This window comes from Oreochromis niloticus, linkage group LG14 (genome assembly GCF_001858045.2).
Source record: "Oreochromis niloticus isolate F11D_XX linkage group LG14, O_niloticus_UMD_NMBU, whole genome shotgun sequence".
NCBI lineage: Eukaryota > Metazoa > Chordata > Actinopteri > Cichliformes > Cichlidae > Oreochromis > Oreochromis niloticus.
In genome coordinates, this window is record NC_031979.2 from 34,158,996 (window position 1) to 34,176,576 (window position 17,581).

Sequence of the window (17,581 nt, forward strand, 5' to 3'; positions counted from 1 at the left end):
CACTGCTTAATTGTACTTAGGCAGATAAACAAAGATGCTATAAAGGTCGGGGAGCATCTTGCAATGTTTATAGCAACAGATAATGGGAAAACAGTGGGATCAACCATGTAAATAAACAGAGTTGACTGCTGGGAGGCGTTTTACAGTAACAAGCCTGGTTTTAACTTATTTCAGTTTACATATTACACACGAACATCTTCAGAATAAATTAGATTGACTTTCAGTGTAAGACATAGAAAGTTGTGCTTTTAGTGTTTTAAGTCACCTTTGCCGGATGAATATAATTCCGATATGCATGATGCTTATTAGCAACTGTGTAATCTTTTATATGAAACACACACAAAAAGCTTTAAACTCAATTAAAATTTTTAATTGCTTATTTGTGGAAAGTTAAATCAGCTGCACCAATCAAAGGGTGGCATGTCACTGCAATTTTATCTTTTATTTACTCCCGCCCGACGAGTCAACTGAACCAGAAAAGAGGCCATGTTTCCAGAAAACAGTTCAATCACAAATGATATTTATTTTTTGACAGCAGTTAGATGTCATTAATTTTCTCACCATGTGGTACATCATTCAAAATACTCTAAAGAGTTCCCCACAGGAAATCATTTCAGTACTGAAGCACCAGATTATTCACGTTTACAGCTTTACAGGGTTAGAATGACAAGAATGCCCTCCACCGTGTTCGTGGTGCTTCACCCGAAAAGTAGATTTGATGTTGACACACTTGATAAGCATTTGACAGGCACTGCAGAAGAAGTGAGGGTACACAGAGACATCCTCCCACATCTTTCACACATGTTAATCATCAAACACAAAATACATGGAAGCCCACGTAGCAACGCACAGACATCAGTCTGTGATTTTCCACAGAAACAACACCATCGTCCCCCATCTCCAGACTGTAGAAGGGACACGAAAGTGCCTGTTATAAGAGACCGTCATGTCCAGAGAACAGTCCTGTTATTGCACAAAATAACGACGGCCTGCAGTAAAAATTTCCTACCTGCACACACACACACACACACACACACACACACACACACACACACACACACAAATAAAAGCTTCTGTGACTGTAACGTAGAATAAACTGAGGATCACGAGCGCTCTTCATAAAATTGTCTCTTTGTAAAGAAACTTGTAAACAAGAACAAGAACAGTGCTTCAGTCTTGTTCAGCACAAACCTTGAACAGATGCAAGAACAATCACAGCAGCACTCCATCAGACCTGCATGGTGGTTTGGCTAGATGAAAGCCACTCTTGAGTAAATGACATATGACAGCCCACTTGGAGATTGCTGAAAGTAACTCAAGAGGCATGAAGACAAAAGATTCTCTGTTATAACGAGCCAATAGAAAAAAAATTAAAAATCAGCTTTTCTTTAAGCAGAACTCCAAACAGCTGTCTGATACAGACTCCTGCAGTGAATCTTTGTAGAGCCTAACTGGGAGTTTATGGATCGGCAGGAAATCTACCATGTAGCTCCTCTGAAACCCTACGCCGTAACCTGACGTGCATCTCCCTACAAATTTAATTACACGTCATATTCATGCAGTCTGCATCTAATGTGATTGGTCTGTTCAGTGTTGTCAATTTGTCCTGTGTATTTCTAGTGATGCAGTTTTTGAAGTTATCAGTGACGGTAACAATCATCATCTCAGTATAGGAATATTAATCATAGCGTCAGTGTAAGGACTCACAAATGTCTGCGGAAACTATCAGAATAGACAAATGTGATTGGCCCCAAACCCCCCCCCAAAACTGACCACAACAAAGAGCCGGGATTGAGAGGGGAAAAAGTCCCGGCTTTTTATCCCACACAAACAGCCAACGTTGTAGCATTTATGCTTGTGTTGGTGCATTTTGTTTAAATTAGCTTGTGGCCACATCCAGGTGTTTTTATGTGTCCCGCAAGCCACAACAGAAAAAATATGTATAATGCCGGAACTTTTTTTTCCCTTGGAGTGGAGTGGATGCCCACTCTTTGTTGTGGTTGTTTTAGGGGGCTGCCTCAAGTTTGTTTTCACTTCCTTGTGCGTTCCCTCACATCCATTCTGGTAGATTTATCAATGTCCTTCCAGGAATATGCTGAGATTTGTGACTATTTAGTGGAGCTGTCAGTAAAACACATATAAGAGTTTCAAACAAACTGACTTATATGCATTCATGACAATTCTCACCGCACACATTCTCTGTCTATATATGACCCCCCTGCACTGCAAGCTGTTTGTTTTCGTTTTTATGCCCCACCCCACCCCCCCTTTTTCAATTCATTCACCTCTCATTAGTGCATGGGGATCTGCACATCCCGAGAGCCGCTGCCAGTCCCCTCAAAGGCCTTCCTCAAACCATAGCCTCAATTCATGCTCAAGCCATCTACCTTTATCAGAACACACTGTTAACAATCACACAGAGAAGCCTCAAACTAAGCTTTAACTAATTTTAATGCACACAATTTAATGCAATTTAATGCACGTCCAAACATTGGTAAATTTCAGAAAAATCACACCGTCATATTTTACACTGTTGACTGTTTCCAAATGTAGCACATGGGGGGGAAAGCGTTCTTCAGACAGAGGATAGAAAATGCAGGTGGAAGTATGTGTGAGTTTATTAGTGATATTATTCAAAACCATGGACTACACATCCTGCAAACTTTGTACTAAGGAACCGCTAAGTTAAAAAACTGGCTAATGTCCATTTCAGCTGTCCATTTCAGACACAGCTGAAGTGGACGTGCGGTCTCACATGCCCTTCTGCTGGGTGATGTTCAGAAAAGGTCAGGGCAGCAGTGCATGTGTGAAAAAAGCATTAGACAGACAGAAAGAGGTAAAAAAAAAAAAAAAAAAAAAAAAAAGCAGACACACTCCAAAATTTATAAATAGCAAGGTGAAAGGTCATAAGTTGCTGCTTTTAATATATATCAACATGTGCCACAACCTGAGGGACCGGGAATGACACACAACAACACAGGGATGCAGGCACATCCGCACACACACACCTCACAGGCCTGCTGCACATTATCAATGTATGAATCTATAATGTTAAGATCTCAGTTTTCTGTGGACTATTGTCTAAATTGTTTTTTGCTCGGTAATATTACTTATTTAAAAGTGTCATGTAATAAAGGCGCATTGAAGCGATATAAGAAGAGTGAGCGAGAGAGAGAGAGAGAGAGAGGGGGAGGCGGAACTTAGAGTCTCACTTAGTGACGGTAACTCTCTCTCTGGCTCACTCTCTCCCTCTCACCCCGTCTGTGTGTGCATGTGTGTGTTTGGGTGTGTGTGTGTCTCAGTCTGCCGGCTGTTGTCGCTGTGCTCACACGGTTTGGTACTTTCACAGCCACTGTACTATCTGTCCGAGTATTTTTCGCGGAGGTTGAATGAAATGTAACGAGATTTTGTCCCCCTATCTGGATAGTCTCCTTTTTTGGGAACTGACTCCAAGACTCCGGGAACCTAAACGTGAGTACAGCATCGCATCTTTTAATGACAAGCGTCTTTACCGCTGTATTTGCTCTTTGCTTTAAATGCAAGTGAAACTGTCCTCTGCAACAGAAAAGTAGAACTGAGCTCGGTTGTTGAGGATTTTTCCTGATAGATCATTAGATCACTGTTTTCACATCTTGTAACAGACATCGCGACAGGGTTTAGCCGTCTGCATTAAATGGTGATATAAAACAACCCCAGAATTATTGATGCACATAAATAAAAAAAGGGAGACTTTACTATTGATATTCACGGTTTTTTCTGTTTCCCTTTATTGTCAACTTCCCAACATCCCATCCACTCTGGGTGTTATTTTTTGTGCTCCCATTAACCTGTTGTCAAATTGCATTACTGTAGCAGCGGGAAATCAGCTGAGCTGGCACCACTGACATTGCGGTACAGCAGGCACTAGTGTCCCTGCCACAGCTCCGGGGGTAATGAGTGCACACAATTAATAAATTATCAGATTGAACGATTAAATCAGCTGCTTGTGTCACTGAATCTCTCCAGCTCCATATTACTCTGGGAGCGACCATGCACTGTTTGTGATGTTGCAGAGCCAGCTTGGGCACTGTCAAGAACCGTTCTGAGTGCAGTTTATCGTGTGCTGAAGCAGACTGGGAGCGTTCTGTAATGAGTTTATGAACTTTAAAGGGGGATGCCTGCACTAGTAAAGCGCGTAGCTCATTTATCACCCCTAGCAGAAAATGTCTCAGTAGTGCATAAATGAATAATAATATTGTCCTTTTTCACTTTAAAAAGGACAATGGAGAGTCTGCATTAGTTTGCATTACAGTACCAAAGCCTGCTGTTCAAATGACAAAAATCACATAAAGGTTACATCTAATCCAAACAAACTGCTTCTAACAGAGAAAATAGTAGATTGGTCCTTAATTCATGCATTCTTCTGCCTACTTAGGATCTTTACTTTACAGGGGAAAGTGTGTTGAGGCGACTGCTGTGTTATATATATAAACTTCAATTAAACTGAATTGAATCTGTCAGATGCGGAAGATAACAAAAGATAAAAAAAACATAAAAGTGTCAGAGTCAGAGGTGATCTGAGTACAGCGTGCTGTAGTTTCACCTTTGAGTGTCAGTCTGAAATTCACTGCTTATAATTCTTATCATTTAAAAGAAGAATTTGAGGATTTAGTCACTAATCAATAATCTTCCACTTATTGTAGTGTATCTTAGAAAGGACAAGAAGCTATGAAAACTATGAGGATGAATGACCAATGATGAATTATTGATTCATGCTAAGCGTGATGAATGATCTTCACATGCTGAAGTGATTTTCTCGCTCTCTGTTTCTCAAAGGCATTGCTACTTTATTTTTAATTTAACATTTCGAGAGTACAAACAAGCTCGGCTATATACATTTACAAAAATATATGTGTATAAAAATCTACAATGACTTCTGCACTTTCATTAGCTTTCATCAGCTGAGCCACCTCAGGCAGAGAGAGGGAGAGATAGACTCAGGGACAGTGATCTCAGAGAAAATGTCATGCTTCACTGGGATGCGGGGAGATGTTTCGATGGACCTTAATGGTCTTTTTTAGTCGAAAATCGAAACCATGAATCCTCTGCTCCTCCTGAAGAATTCCTGTTTTCTACTTCTACAGTTGTAATGTTAAAATCAATAGAATCTCATCTTCTTCTCCCCTGTGTCTGCACCGCCCCCCCTCCCCTGTTTTCTATTTCCTCGGTGAAGATGGATACAGTCAGCCTGTCCCTCTCTTTCACGTATTTCATCTTTCCCTCTTTTTCCTTTCCTGATTTCCTGCTTTACTGGCTCATTAACCTAAAGTGTATTACAAAGCAGTGAGTGGGAAATTACATTTATTTTTTTTAAATGATCCATTAAATTTAAATGCAATTCTGCCTCATTTCTGTATTGGTGCATGATTTAAAACATTACAAGTAAACATCCCCTCCTCATTCTTGACCCCTGTCACCTCACTGGAAAGATAATCTGTGCAGTTTTAGCTCCGACCTTCAAGGCAGATGGATGACTGTGGTTAGCCGAGCGCCAGCTTTACTTACCTGAAGTTCCTTTTTCCACCACTTCACGCTCTCTCCTTTCACCCTCAGTCCAGATGGATCTCTCCTCTCCTTCCTTCTTCAAGGTTTCCCTTAGAAGTCCGATTTTGATGTGACCTTTAAAAACACTCTGAACAAAAACCCACTTACATCTGACTTTTGTCTTCAGTGTGAAATTGTATAATAGAGATTCAGTCCGGGTCAAATGACTCTGCAGCTGTCGCAGATATTAGCGGTTCCAGCTCAGATCAGCAATGATAGAAACATGACACCCAGGTTTTGACCCCCTTTCACGCTGTGATGGGTGTTGATGTTATCATTCTGCCTTAACTTATCCAACTCTGTCATCTCAGCCCCAAATTCCATCAGTCTCCATTATTAAAGCAGCAGTCTAAGCAGCAGTTTAGTCAGCACTGAAGCTGAAGAGACTAAAGTAAAAAAAACACCAAAAAAGTAACCACAGTAACACGATCAGTGGACTCTATGTGGCTCAGTAGAGTTTACTGATCTTGTTTTCAGTTTGTTTGTGAGGTTAAAAAACACACACAGCTGAAAAACAACCATCTAGCTCATCTTGCGAATATCTTTTACAAATTAAAAAAAGCATATATGGGACACCTGTCAGTGCACGTGTGACAAGTGTGCCGTAGTTTTTATGATTGCCAACAATATACAGTCCACTGGATGGATTAAGATTGGCACAAACACAGTGTTTGGTGCTTTTAGAGGTGCTTAGAGTATGGGCCAGTCTTCACTTTTCCAACAACTCTAGCAAGTCACAGCTTTCACTCATCCTGTGTAAAAACTCAAAAGAGGATTAAGAAAATTGGATTAGGAAATGTGATTCGAGTAAAGGTGATGTGACACGAAGAGCTGAGAAATGAGTAGATAGGACAGAGTTTTTAAAGGACAGGAGAAACAAAACTGAGATTAAAGTAGGTGAGGTCAAAGGGACAGGAAAGTGGAAGATGGATGTTAGGATGAGGACAGAAGGATAAAAAAAGAACTTCAGAGGAGGGTTAATGTGAACGAGATAGCAGTGAAGGTGTAATTGGTCTCCAGAGGAGCTCTGATAAGCAGCACTTAAGAGCCTTTGTGGTTAAGTAATCACTGTGATTAACGGCTACAGCGCTGCAGAACGACACTAACAAGTAGCCTGACTGTAGGATCGACACCCACCGTGGTACATTATCACATTATATTGAAACATAACAGTGTTGTGGTGTGGTTCCCTCCCCAGTTTTTTGCAATTTTCTGAAAAGACTTAGACTTAGACTGCATTTAAATCTTCACTTCAGATCCACGCAGGATCTGAAGTGAAGATTTAAATGCAGCTTTACATCAGAACTCTTTTCTATCTGAGTTTGTGGATCATTACAGAATTGCTTGGTCATTGCTTCATGCTTCATTTTATATTTACATATTATGTGTTAACTATCTTGGTACAACATCTTCTCTGGTTTCTTTGGTCCCACACTTACTGCTTCTTCACGCATGCACAGAGAAGAGGAAGTTTGTTCTGCTCCACCAGCATTTGACAGCATTTGTCTGCAGTGCTTGTGTGGCAGATTAGAAGTGTGTTTCCATGCAATGTCATTATCCTGTGAATAGCTTTTAGCGCATCCAACTGAACAACTACCCACCATTATGGGCCAGTTATGTGTTGGTTATTTTTACAAATGGGGTAAAATTAACTGGCAGGCAGTGGAATAACGCCTTACTTTATTCCTCTAAAGGTGGGCGTTTCCTCTAATGATACAACATCACATGAAAACTGTTAATGTTTTCATGTGATCAGTGTGCAGCTTACATACTAAAATGAGGTAAAAGATCATTAATGATGAGACCAACAGTTTGAAAACTTATGTGTCTTGTTATTTAGAAACCAGAAAGGTCAAGATTTTTTACCCTCTATTAATGTCACGGTCCTGTGTCAGTGACCCAGTGTTTTGTGTTATTGTTAATCTTTGATTTCATCATTTTTGTTTATGGTTCTGTATTTCTAGCTCTCGAGTTCTTCTTTGTTTTGTGATTTCTATTTCTTGGGTTTTGTTCCTGTGGCCCTCATGTTTAGTGCAGGTTTAGTTCTGTCTTCATGTTTATTTTCTTGCTCCCCAGTAAGTCATGTGTCATGTCACAGTTTGTCTCTGTACTCTGTGTTCCCTCTGTTCAGTGTCAAGTCCATGCCTGTTGTGTGTTTCCTGTTTTATTTTGATAGTCCCTGTCCTGTGTGCAGTGTGCCTGGTTTTGCTTCCCTTGTCTCGTTAGGTCTGATTTGTCCCAGTTGTGTTACCACCTGTTCCCCATCCTCTTGTTGCCCTCATCATGTTGTGTTTTTCCTCTGTGCTTCTGGTAATGTTCTGGTTCTCTGTTTCCTGGTTTTGGTTTCTAGTTTCTCAGTTTTCCAGTTTAATCTTAAGTTTTGAGTTTCTAGTTTAGCTTTCTTGTATTTCATACTCGAATGTTCTCCAGCAATAAAGCTGACGCTTTTAGTTAATCATTCTGTCTCCGAGTCCTGCGTTGGCGTCCTAGATCCTGCCTGCCACACAGCAAACTCTGACAATTAACCTGATTTTTTATATGGGCTTATATACCGATGGGGTGGTCTAGTTATTGAATAGGGGGTATGCGTACATGCAAAGGTTTTACAGTGTGTAACTATGATTCTTGATGTGTATAGTCAGATTCTTGGACTGTATAAAGATTTAAAACATGTCACATTTGACCTCTGACCTCTCCTTCAAGGCCAATATCTTTAAAGAAAGTCTTGCCAAGAGAGAGTGACTGAGCTGCCTAGTTAGTTAAAAATGTACTGAATAGAATATTATATAATAAATACTGATGATCCATTACCTAGTCTAAATAATGTTTGTGTAATCAAAATAAATGTGTCATGCTAGGCTAAAGTAAATACTGCCCAGAGAGCGAGCTCTCTTGCACTCTCTCTTACGCTACTACTTGGATATTTGTATTTTATACCTTTGTTAGCTGTTTTAATGCTCTGTGTATCTGGTGTGCAGATGCAATTTAGGAAGTAGCTAAATCTGTTACAAAACATCTTTTCTCTCATGAGATCAATTGGGACAAAGACTAAAACTACAACTAAAGTATAAGTGATGCATTTTGTGCTGTTTGATCAACACTTAAACCAACATTATTATACAGACAATAACATCAAAAACTTTTTAGAACACAGACAATAACATGTGAGTTTGTTTACTGACCACGATGTACAGACTGAACATTTTCGGTTAGATAGATAGCAACCTGTGGGTTCACAGCGTGCCTAATTGGACGACTGTTCTGGAGACGGCATGTGCCACAATCCTGGTTTTTAATTAGGGGGGTGACTCGTAAACGAGTGTGCGTGATAGTGCTTTGAGTCACACCTACAAATCCACCAACTCTCACCCACGCTGAGAACGGTCCGGTGCCACGTGTCGCGACTTGTTTAATTGGAACTCCCTGTGCAGAGTTTTGTTTTTGTGCCAGTGCGATTTGCTGCGCTTGCTTTTGCTCATTTGGAGGAGCAACAACACCTATGACCAATTTACGCTTTGTTGGTTGTCAAGATAATTATTTGTCTGTTTTTTCACAGCGTATCGGAAATATCAATATATCTTTAAGCAATAGAGGATTTCTAAAATAAACGATATTTTAAATATTAGCTCGTCCAACATGGTTTGCCATTTTACTGCCTCATTACTTCATCAACTGAGTGAGATGAATTAGATGCAGCCCATTATTTTCAAATTATGAAGATAAGGGAAAACATTTAATAACCCTTAACATAATTAGATGCTGGACAAGAATGAATATGGTTATCAAGTTTTGTGTTAGAGTTACAGAATTTCACTGTTTCGGAAATCTATGCAACAAAAAAAGAAAAGACAAAAGAAAACGAGAGACAAAACTATATTTGCCGTTCTTATTGGTGCTGTCTTGTTCCTTTTAAACCCTGTTTGTGGTGAGACTGGTCTTGTAGCCCTGGGTAAATATGAATAACTCGAATAACCACTGACGTTAAACCTCGTGTGACTGGCCTGGTGTGTTCCCAGCTGCTTTAAGAACAGTACCAGAGAATATTGCATGACTTGCATCTCCATAACAAAACATTTGTTGTTAGAAGGTGGTTACAGTGAGGGATCCATCTTGTATTAATAAAAATGCAGTTTTCCTTTGCACCACAGTTGAAATCCACACAAATGAGACTTATAATAGGTCCTATAGTGTTCGTATTTTTTACATAATAAATTCAGATCCCCACTTTTTCCACACTAAACTCTGGTTATGGTTGTTGCAATGGTCACTGCTTGTATGACTTGTGAAACCAACACAGTGTCACAACTCACAACTACAGTCTTTTTGGAAACAAGAAGTGTTTCATAGAGTTTTTAGTACTCTGCAGAATACCTAATCTTTTCCATGTGTTGCAATAATTTCCATTTGTGCCATTTGGCAATGATTTTGTTCCTGCATTTATAAATTGCAGAGACATCTGGAGAGACAGACCAGCTTGCAAACCCATCCCTTGTGCAGGTTACAAAAATTTGAACATATAGAGCACGGTGATACAAAAAGGCAAGAATAACAACACAACACAACACTCTGACATAGCTAGTTTGAAAAACCTGTTCGGGAAGGCCAATGTTTGAGTAATGATAACTTACCCATAACCCTAACCCCTAACGCTGACCCTGCATTGGGTAAACAAAGGTCTAACTTGGATAAATAAATACATTTTCAAGGCCACATACAATTTCATGTTTGTCTGGCCAAACAATGACCATGAGGGCATCAGGGCAATGCTTTGGCCAGTCAAAAATCCAGAGATTGCAATCGCAGTTATAGAAAAACATGCTGTTATTTAAATTTTTCAAAGAAGAAAATAATTTTTAGGCCTTAAAATGCATTATACTATTTAGACTGGATTTCCTGGTTCCTGTTACATTTCATCAGAAGCTACTGGCATCTCAGATAACCTCAAGCTGTCTTTAGTATTTTTGTCCTTATTTGCTTTATACATAAATGCTGTTTGCTTTAGTTTTAGCTGCTTGGTTAGGGTTTGGGAAAGATCAGGGTTTGGCTTTTTTTATTCTGCATGTTTAAAAATTATGCCATCTTCTACATTACAGACCAAAAGGAACTAATGGGTCACGGACAAGTGTACATAAGTGGTAAGAATGGGATTAGACCTGTGTTACAGTACTGATGTTAAAGGACACATTGTGGATATCTCTGACATACAAAGGGTTTTAGCAGAATGGCAGTGTCTTGATTGTTGTGCAAATGACAATAATTTTATCTGCCAGCACCTCAAACAGAAACCCAGCACACACAAACCACTGTCCTGTTTAAAACTGTGTTGTGTTTTGTGGTGTTGTGTTGTGTCTCCACCCATTTCCACTTAGTGAGGTTGTTCCAGATCACACGTTACTGAGTGGCAGTTCAAGTTTGTGGCTCCTTTTTTAAAAAATGCAATAAAAGACACCCTGGTATGTACATATTTTCCTTCCTGGAACATTTCTGTGTGAGTTTAGTAACGTAATGCAATGGCGCGCATCTCTGTGTGTCGATAACCCACACACCGAGAGGGAAATTTAAACAGAAGAGAGGACAAAGGGAAACGGAGGAGGGACGCACATACACAGAGTTTCGATGTGTGTGTTTGTGTCTGACGACACTTCTAAATGAACCAGGTGTGCTGAGGTCACTGCTGTCTGTCAGTAAACACTGTTAGCCCTGTTAGGCAGACACACACACCTTCACACACATAGCAATGTTTCCGCTGAGCAGACAGCAGCACCTGTGGCGAGCATTAGAGCAGTTTCAGATGGTCGATAACCATCTAACCATCACTCCGTTTGCCCTTTTTATTCCCATTAAATGTCGAGCTCTCTATCCACTTGCTTCTCTTCTACAATATCAGTGCCACCTCTATTTCTCCTCCATTGTGTTTATCTCCTTTTTCCCTCTCAGGTAACTTTTTCCGCTCTTTCTTCTTGTTCATCTTCAGCCTCCTGCATCTCTTCTATCGCTCTATCTCTGTCGTTTGTCTGAAAAACATTACCAAAAACTCTTTTTCTAACCATTTAGCCGTACCCACTTTCTATCTCTCTTAGTATCTCTTTATCTTTTTCCTCTTCTCCTGTCTCCCCCTTCCAGTTTATTCAGCTACTTGTCTTTCATTTTCTATTCATCAATAGTTTTCTTCTTACCCATTCTTCATCTTTTTCTTCATGTTTCTTAATCAGTAACTCATATGATCCTGACTTTCAGCAGTTTTGTTACCTGGTGTACTGTTAGCATTTACAATTCCACTGATAAAACCACGATGTCTACTTAAAGACTCTATGGTGGAATCAGTTAAAGATGCTCAAAGTGAATCTTTGTAAAAATAGACAATCTTATGATGTCAGAAAAATTAAAGTGTGAGTTTGCAGGAAAGGAGAAGCTATCCCTCTCTGAGTCACTTTCTTTCTTTCTCATTTTCCCCTGTCTCTCCAAGGTTCCTCATCAGGTCTGTGGCTATTGATTGTTTTAATAATAGATTACCAAAGATGGTCAGATGAAACTCTAATGATACTTGAGGAAAAAAAGTAGACTGTAGCCAGTTTACAAAAACAGAAAGAGGCCCAGAGATCAAAATGGATGAATGATGTGCCTATATGGACAGGTTTAGGTTTCAGTTTGTGGGAGGAAGGCTTGTGCATGAGCATGCGCTCATTTTGTTGTACAATATGAATGCAAAATGCATGTGCCTCTTAATACTTTGATTTTAAATGTTTAGTTAATGGTGTGTTTTTTTTAATAATTTGAACAAAACCAATTTTTAGCATTGATTAGTATCTGAGAGTTGATTTTTGGCAATCCTAATCGTTACGGCTCCAGCAGGTTTCGCGTTGTGTAGGTGTGTCCCGAGGAGCCAGTGGACAGCTGGCTTCATCCAGCAATCAGCCACCCAGCAGTATATAACCTTGTGAAGAGCTTCTCAGTCAGTGTTAGGACTAGTCTGGTGACGTTTAGTGGCATATTCTGCTTATTTTTACTAAGCTTGGTGGTTTCTTTGGGCTGCTAGTGAGTAGCAGGTATTTGCTGGCAGCAGAAGCATACCCTTTAATTTGGTTAACCATCTCTTTTGCGTATCGTTAGGATATTTTAGTTTGTGGATGGCTTTTGTTTAGTTGAAATAGTGGTGTTCCCGTATTGTTGTTCTTTGTAATAAAAATCTGTATTTAAACAATTTGCTCTGTTTGGCTTTGTCTTTTCCTCCTCTCATCCCGTAGCTTTATTCTTGAGGACGGAACAATAATGATAAATTACAGAGTGCTCACTTGCTATCAGTAGCTCTATTTCCAGAAACGCTCAGATCACAACTGACCTCAGAGCAGTGAAAGCAAAAGCTAGCAGTAGCTAGTCCAGCATGCTGGTCTCCAAACAGTGCCTGACGAAGACCAGGGATTTATTCACAATGTGAATAAGGCAAGAAGAGTTAAGCCGGTTTCCAGGAACAACAGGCAACTCCAGCAACAAGATGGCAGATGCTCGTGTTAGATTTCACTGGATATAACACAACAAGCAGGGCTTGCCTTGCTTGCCCTGTTGAAATACCATCCACTCTATCGATGATATATCTGCTGGCTAATGATTTGTCAATCACAAGAATATGTGGTGTCATAGTAAATGTGCCCCTTTTCATTATATCTGGTTTAAAACACTAAGGTTATGATACAAGACTTCACAAACCAGTGAGTGAAGTCATGCTAGCTATTTCTATATGTCTATCTTTTATATCGTCAGTGGATGGAGCTTTTAAGTTCAAACTTTTATTGTAGTAAGAACCAAATCTGGGTGTTCTTCATGTAGGGAACTTCAGTTATATTAATAACTTGAAGGTGGTTCTAAATTTATAATATGATGTAAGTTACTTTTAACCCTCATGTCCCTATGCTTCATTATTGACTTGGTATGGACATCTTTCCCAGCGTTTCAGTTCATTTTTTAATTGACTCCAACCAATATATCTAGCTTTCTAGATATTTAGATATGACATTTATAACGGCCAGTAAGTGAAAATTTAAAAAGTAAGAAAGAGATTAGAGAAACACGTTTCAACCATGTTATGAGAGTTGATCCTGCGTTGTTTGTCCATCATTAAAAACTGCAACTTTCCTGTTGGCAGTGAGTGTTTAGAAAACTACAATAACAACAATTAGCTGATCTGAGTCAGCTAGAGCATCAACAAGTAACTCACAACTTGCTGTAACTGTAAAACAAGTTTATTTTTAACCTGCACTTATATATTATTTAGTAAGGACTCAGAAATAACCACACATGACATAAACTTTATGTCTTTGGCAGCAGGTTGTCTAATTTTATGTCATCTACTTAGATCTGAGAAAAAAAAAGTTCTTTTAAAGACTTCACTCAACACCATTAACATCAATAGAATTAACCAATCAGATGAGATGAGGCACAACAGGAAGTGCCTCAGGAAATAACCGCATGCTGGCAGCCCACCAATGTTGGCAAACACATCGATATCGAAACTTGTGTAGACCTTCACTGACATTATGCTTTCCCCCAAACACTCGTTAACCATAACTTTTAGTCAACTTTTATATTAACTTATTTAAATATCAGTTCACCACTGTGACACAGGTCAGTGTGTCTTCATTCTCCATGTCTAAAACCTTGGTCCTCGTAATATACAAATGCAACTAAATCTTGATACAGTTTAAAAATTTAAAGTTGTCTGAATCTGTCAGATAAAGTTTGGGATTTAGAAAGTGTCTGGTTGATAATGCTTATTGCAAATAATTTATTTCTATATTCATATATTTAGTCATTTATGTCCTCTATATGGCATTATTTAAAAATTTTGTTTACATAGAGAGGCATGGCTTCCAAACTAAGGCCCCTTTGTGTGTGTGTGCCTGTGTATTGTAAGCCAGCCATATCTGTCATCACTCACATACTCACTCATTTACACACCCACACATACTCTCGACTCAACAGAAATTCAGACAGTCACACATTTGTGAGTGTGTATTTCACACACACACACACACACACACACACACACACCCACACACACACACACACACACACACACACACACACGTCTGCTTTGCTATTCTCGTGGGGACATCCCATTGACATAATGCTTTCCCTAGTCGCTTACCCTAACTCTAACCATCAAAAATAAATGCCTAACCCTAACCCTAAACCTAACCATAACCCAATTGTATCCCTGACACTAAAACTACATTTTGAGCGTGAAAAATGCCTTCAACCCTGTGGGAACCCGTACACACACACACACACACACACACACACACACACACACACACACACACCAGGCCTCAGTGGGATTAGTCTGACAGGCTGCCTCAGAAATGAGTGGAGGTTTTCTGCAGCCTGTTATTAAAACTGCTGACACCTCCACATCCAGACCTCCACTGGAATATCATTTGTCTGAGGTACACTGAGCAGTCAAGGACTTAGTTTACAGATCATCATGTCACACCAGCACAGTGCAAAACACTCCCAGCATACTGCAGCATACTGCTGTGTAGAAAAGGTGCCTGTTTCCATACTGTTGTGGCAGAAATATTTTTTACCAGTATAAAAGCACATCATCTAATTCAGATGGCGGTTGATAAGTTCCTGCAATGGCTCTACAATTATCCCCGATGCATCTGAGTGTATGTGTGACAGAACGTGTTAAAAAGCATTAAGTAGTGTGTGTAGGGATCAATGTGGCTTGCAGTGCTTTGAGCGCTCATTGAGCGTTGAAAAGCACAATATAAGTTCTAGTCCAGTTAAGCTGTCCTGGAAAACAGAGATACGTTTGTGTAAATCTATTTGTTAATATATGGATGGATAGTATTCTGTATTAACTGGATGGATAGGAGAGTGAGATGAAACTGAGATGAAAAACAGCCATAGTGAGCTTGCCAGTGTGTCAGACGTAACCACAAACACTGCGAGTGGTGCAAATAACATTACTGAGAAGTTTCAATATCAATAAGCATGGGTATCATTAAAACCCTTCTGATCCTGATTGATAAGTCGATGGACTACAAGTGATGAGCCTGAGAGATACGTAATTCATCTTACCTTGCGTATTGGATGTAGTCTCATGTTAATTATTTGTGTATTCATGCAGACACACAAAACATTTACTGCATGTCTGAAAACAAATTAACAAGCTCTGGTCATCTGATGAAAGCCAAATTTGTCCAATAAGGCTCGATGCGGGAGGGATCACGGGAAAATATGGCACTTTTAATGAAGTCATTAATTTTCCCTGCAGGGTGTCAGGTCAAGCCTACGAAGGCTCTGAAACATGGATGGCTGCATGAGCACTCAAGCATGAAATGAATAGCCAAGATTAACTACCTGCAGCCTTCAACTTTCTCTCTGACTGCTTCAGGGTCTGGACTGCATTTCTTTTTACTATTTTCTGCTTTTCTGCATTCCTGTCTCCTTCTTTTCCTCCTGAATGTGCACATTCAGTTCTTTTCCTCCTGCAAGGTGAGGATATTTGTCAGAAATGTGCCACATGTGCTCAGTTGTATTGTCTATATTAAAACATTAGTAAATGAATGGTTTTGAGAAGTATTTCCCCTTAAAGCAATTTTTTTATTAAATTTAGTTCAATCTTCTGAGGGGTGATCAGGTTTGTGCATCAAAAAGTTGGAAGCTTTGTGTTCTGTTTAGTTGAAAAAGAGGGAATGTGGGAATATGTGATGTGAAAAAGACAAAATATCATAAACTATTTAGCCTAAAGTTTTTTCGATGGGTTAATTTTGGTTATTGGCGATCCATCCATCTCAACCATGTTAAGGAACTTTGGAGCATGTCCTTGCTATCATAGGGTGAAAGTTAGCCCTGTTAGGCAGACACACACACCTTCACACACATAGCAATGTTTCCGCTGAGCAGAAATGAATATTTCCCCTCTAAATGCACAAATGAAACACTTGCGTGTGTTTCATTTGTGCATGTGTTTCATGTGTTGATCTCTCTTGAGTTATCTATGTTGGCATGATGTGATTCATAAATGCAAAACTTAAATTCCCCACTCAGTGTGTTGTGTTTGTGTATTAAGAGAGAGACATTTGGTTTCCTCCATGAGTCAATAAATCATCCAGATACACCAGGGCAGTTTTGCATTTGTAATACAACAAAGTTTACAAGTTTACTTTCTCATGGTGTGAACCAGACAGCATTCTCTACCGTGTTTGTCAAGTAGCATGGTGCATTAGACAGGATAGATGTCCCGTCTAAAGGTTTGTGTTTTTCAGTAGAATCTCAAACATTTTTTGTTTTCTAGTTGTTGTTCCACTTTAACAGAACCAATGAAGAAGCCCCACTTCACTACTAACTCCTACTTCCTTTACAGTAAAACTTTATGAAGGGTCAAATAAATGAGTCAGTGAAAGCACTAAGAGAAAATATGGAAAAGGTTTCCAGAGAATTGTTGCCTTATTCATTAACATACAAACCAAAGTACACAAAGGATCAAAGCTTCTGTTATTGTATCCAGTTCACCTTCGATGAATATCTCTTTGTTTGATTTTATAGCTCAGTGTTGCAGTAAACAGGCTGCTGGTCAGCAGAGGGCTGAGGATTGAGTTTTTAGGCTTCCTGGAGCCTCACATAGAAACAGGAAGTGAAACCTGTGGGTGCAGAACAAGTTCTGAGCCCTACATTAAAGAAAAAAACAAGTCTGTGTCAGTAGCCACGCCCCTTAATTTTTAGTTATTGAATAAGTGTGATATAAACATACTGTACATACAATAACAGTAATTGCATAGTGTAGAATCCTTTGACTACCAGTACATTTTAGAATTCATTTTAAAATCTTGGTACTGACTTTTAAAGCTTTGAATTGTGATGCCCCTGCCTACATTTCCGATCTTTTAGAACCCCACACTCCCTCTCGCAGCCTGAGATCTTCTAATCAAAGGCTGTTGGTCGTCCCACGAACTCGTTTTAAGACTAGAGGTGATAGATCTTTTAGAGCGGTGGC

At 39.5% G+C, this 17,581-nt stretch overlaps 1 protein-coding gene across 1 annotated transcript in view; it reads left to right on the plus strand.

Annotated features, from left to right (window-relative positions):
• The first annotated feature begins 3,245 nt into the window (after window positions 1–3,245).
• The window catches only part of gpr4 (G protein-coupled receptor 4), a 48,271-nt gene continuing 33,935 nt past the window's right edge, over window positions 3,246–17,581 (plus strand). Inside the window, exon 1 of the mRNA XM_003456386.5 lies at window positions 3,246–3,471. The gene's annotated coding sequence lies outside the window, so the exon portion shown is untranslated. The remainder of the gene's footprint in view (window positions 3,472–17,581) is intronic.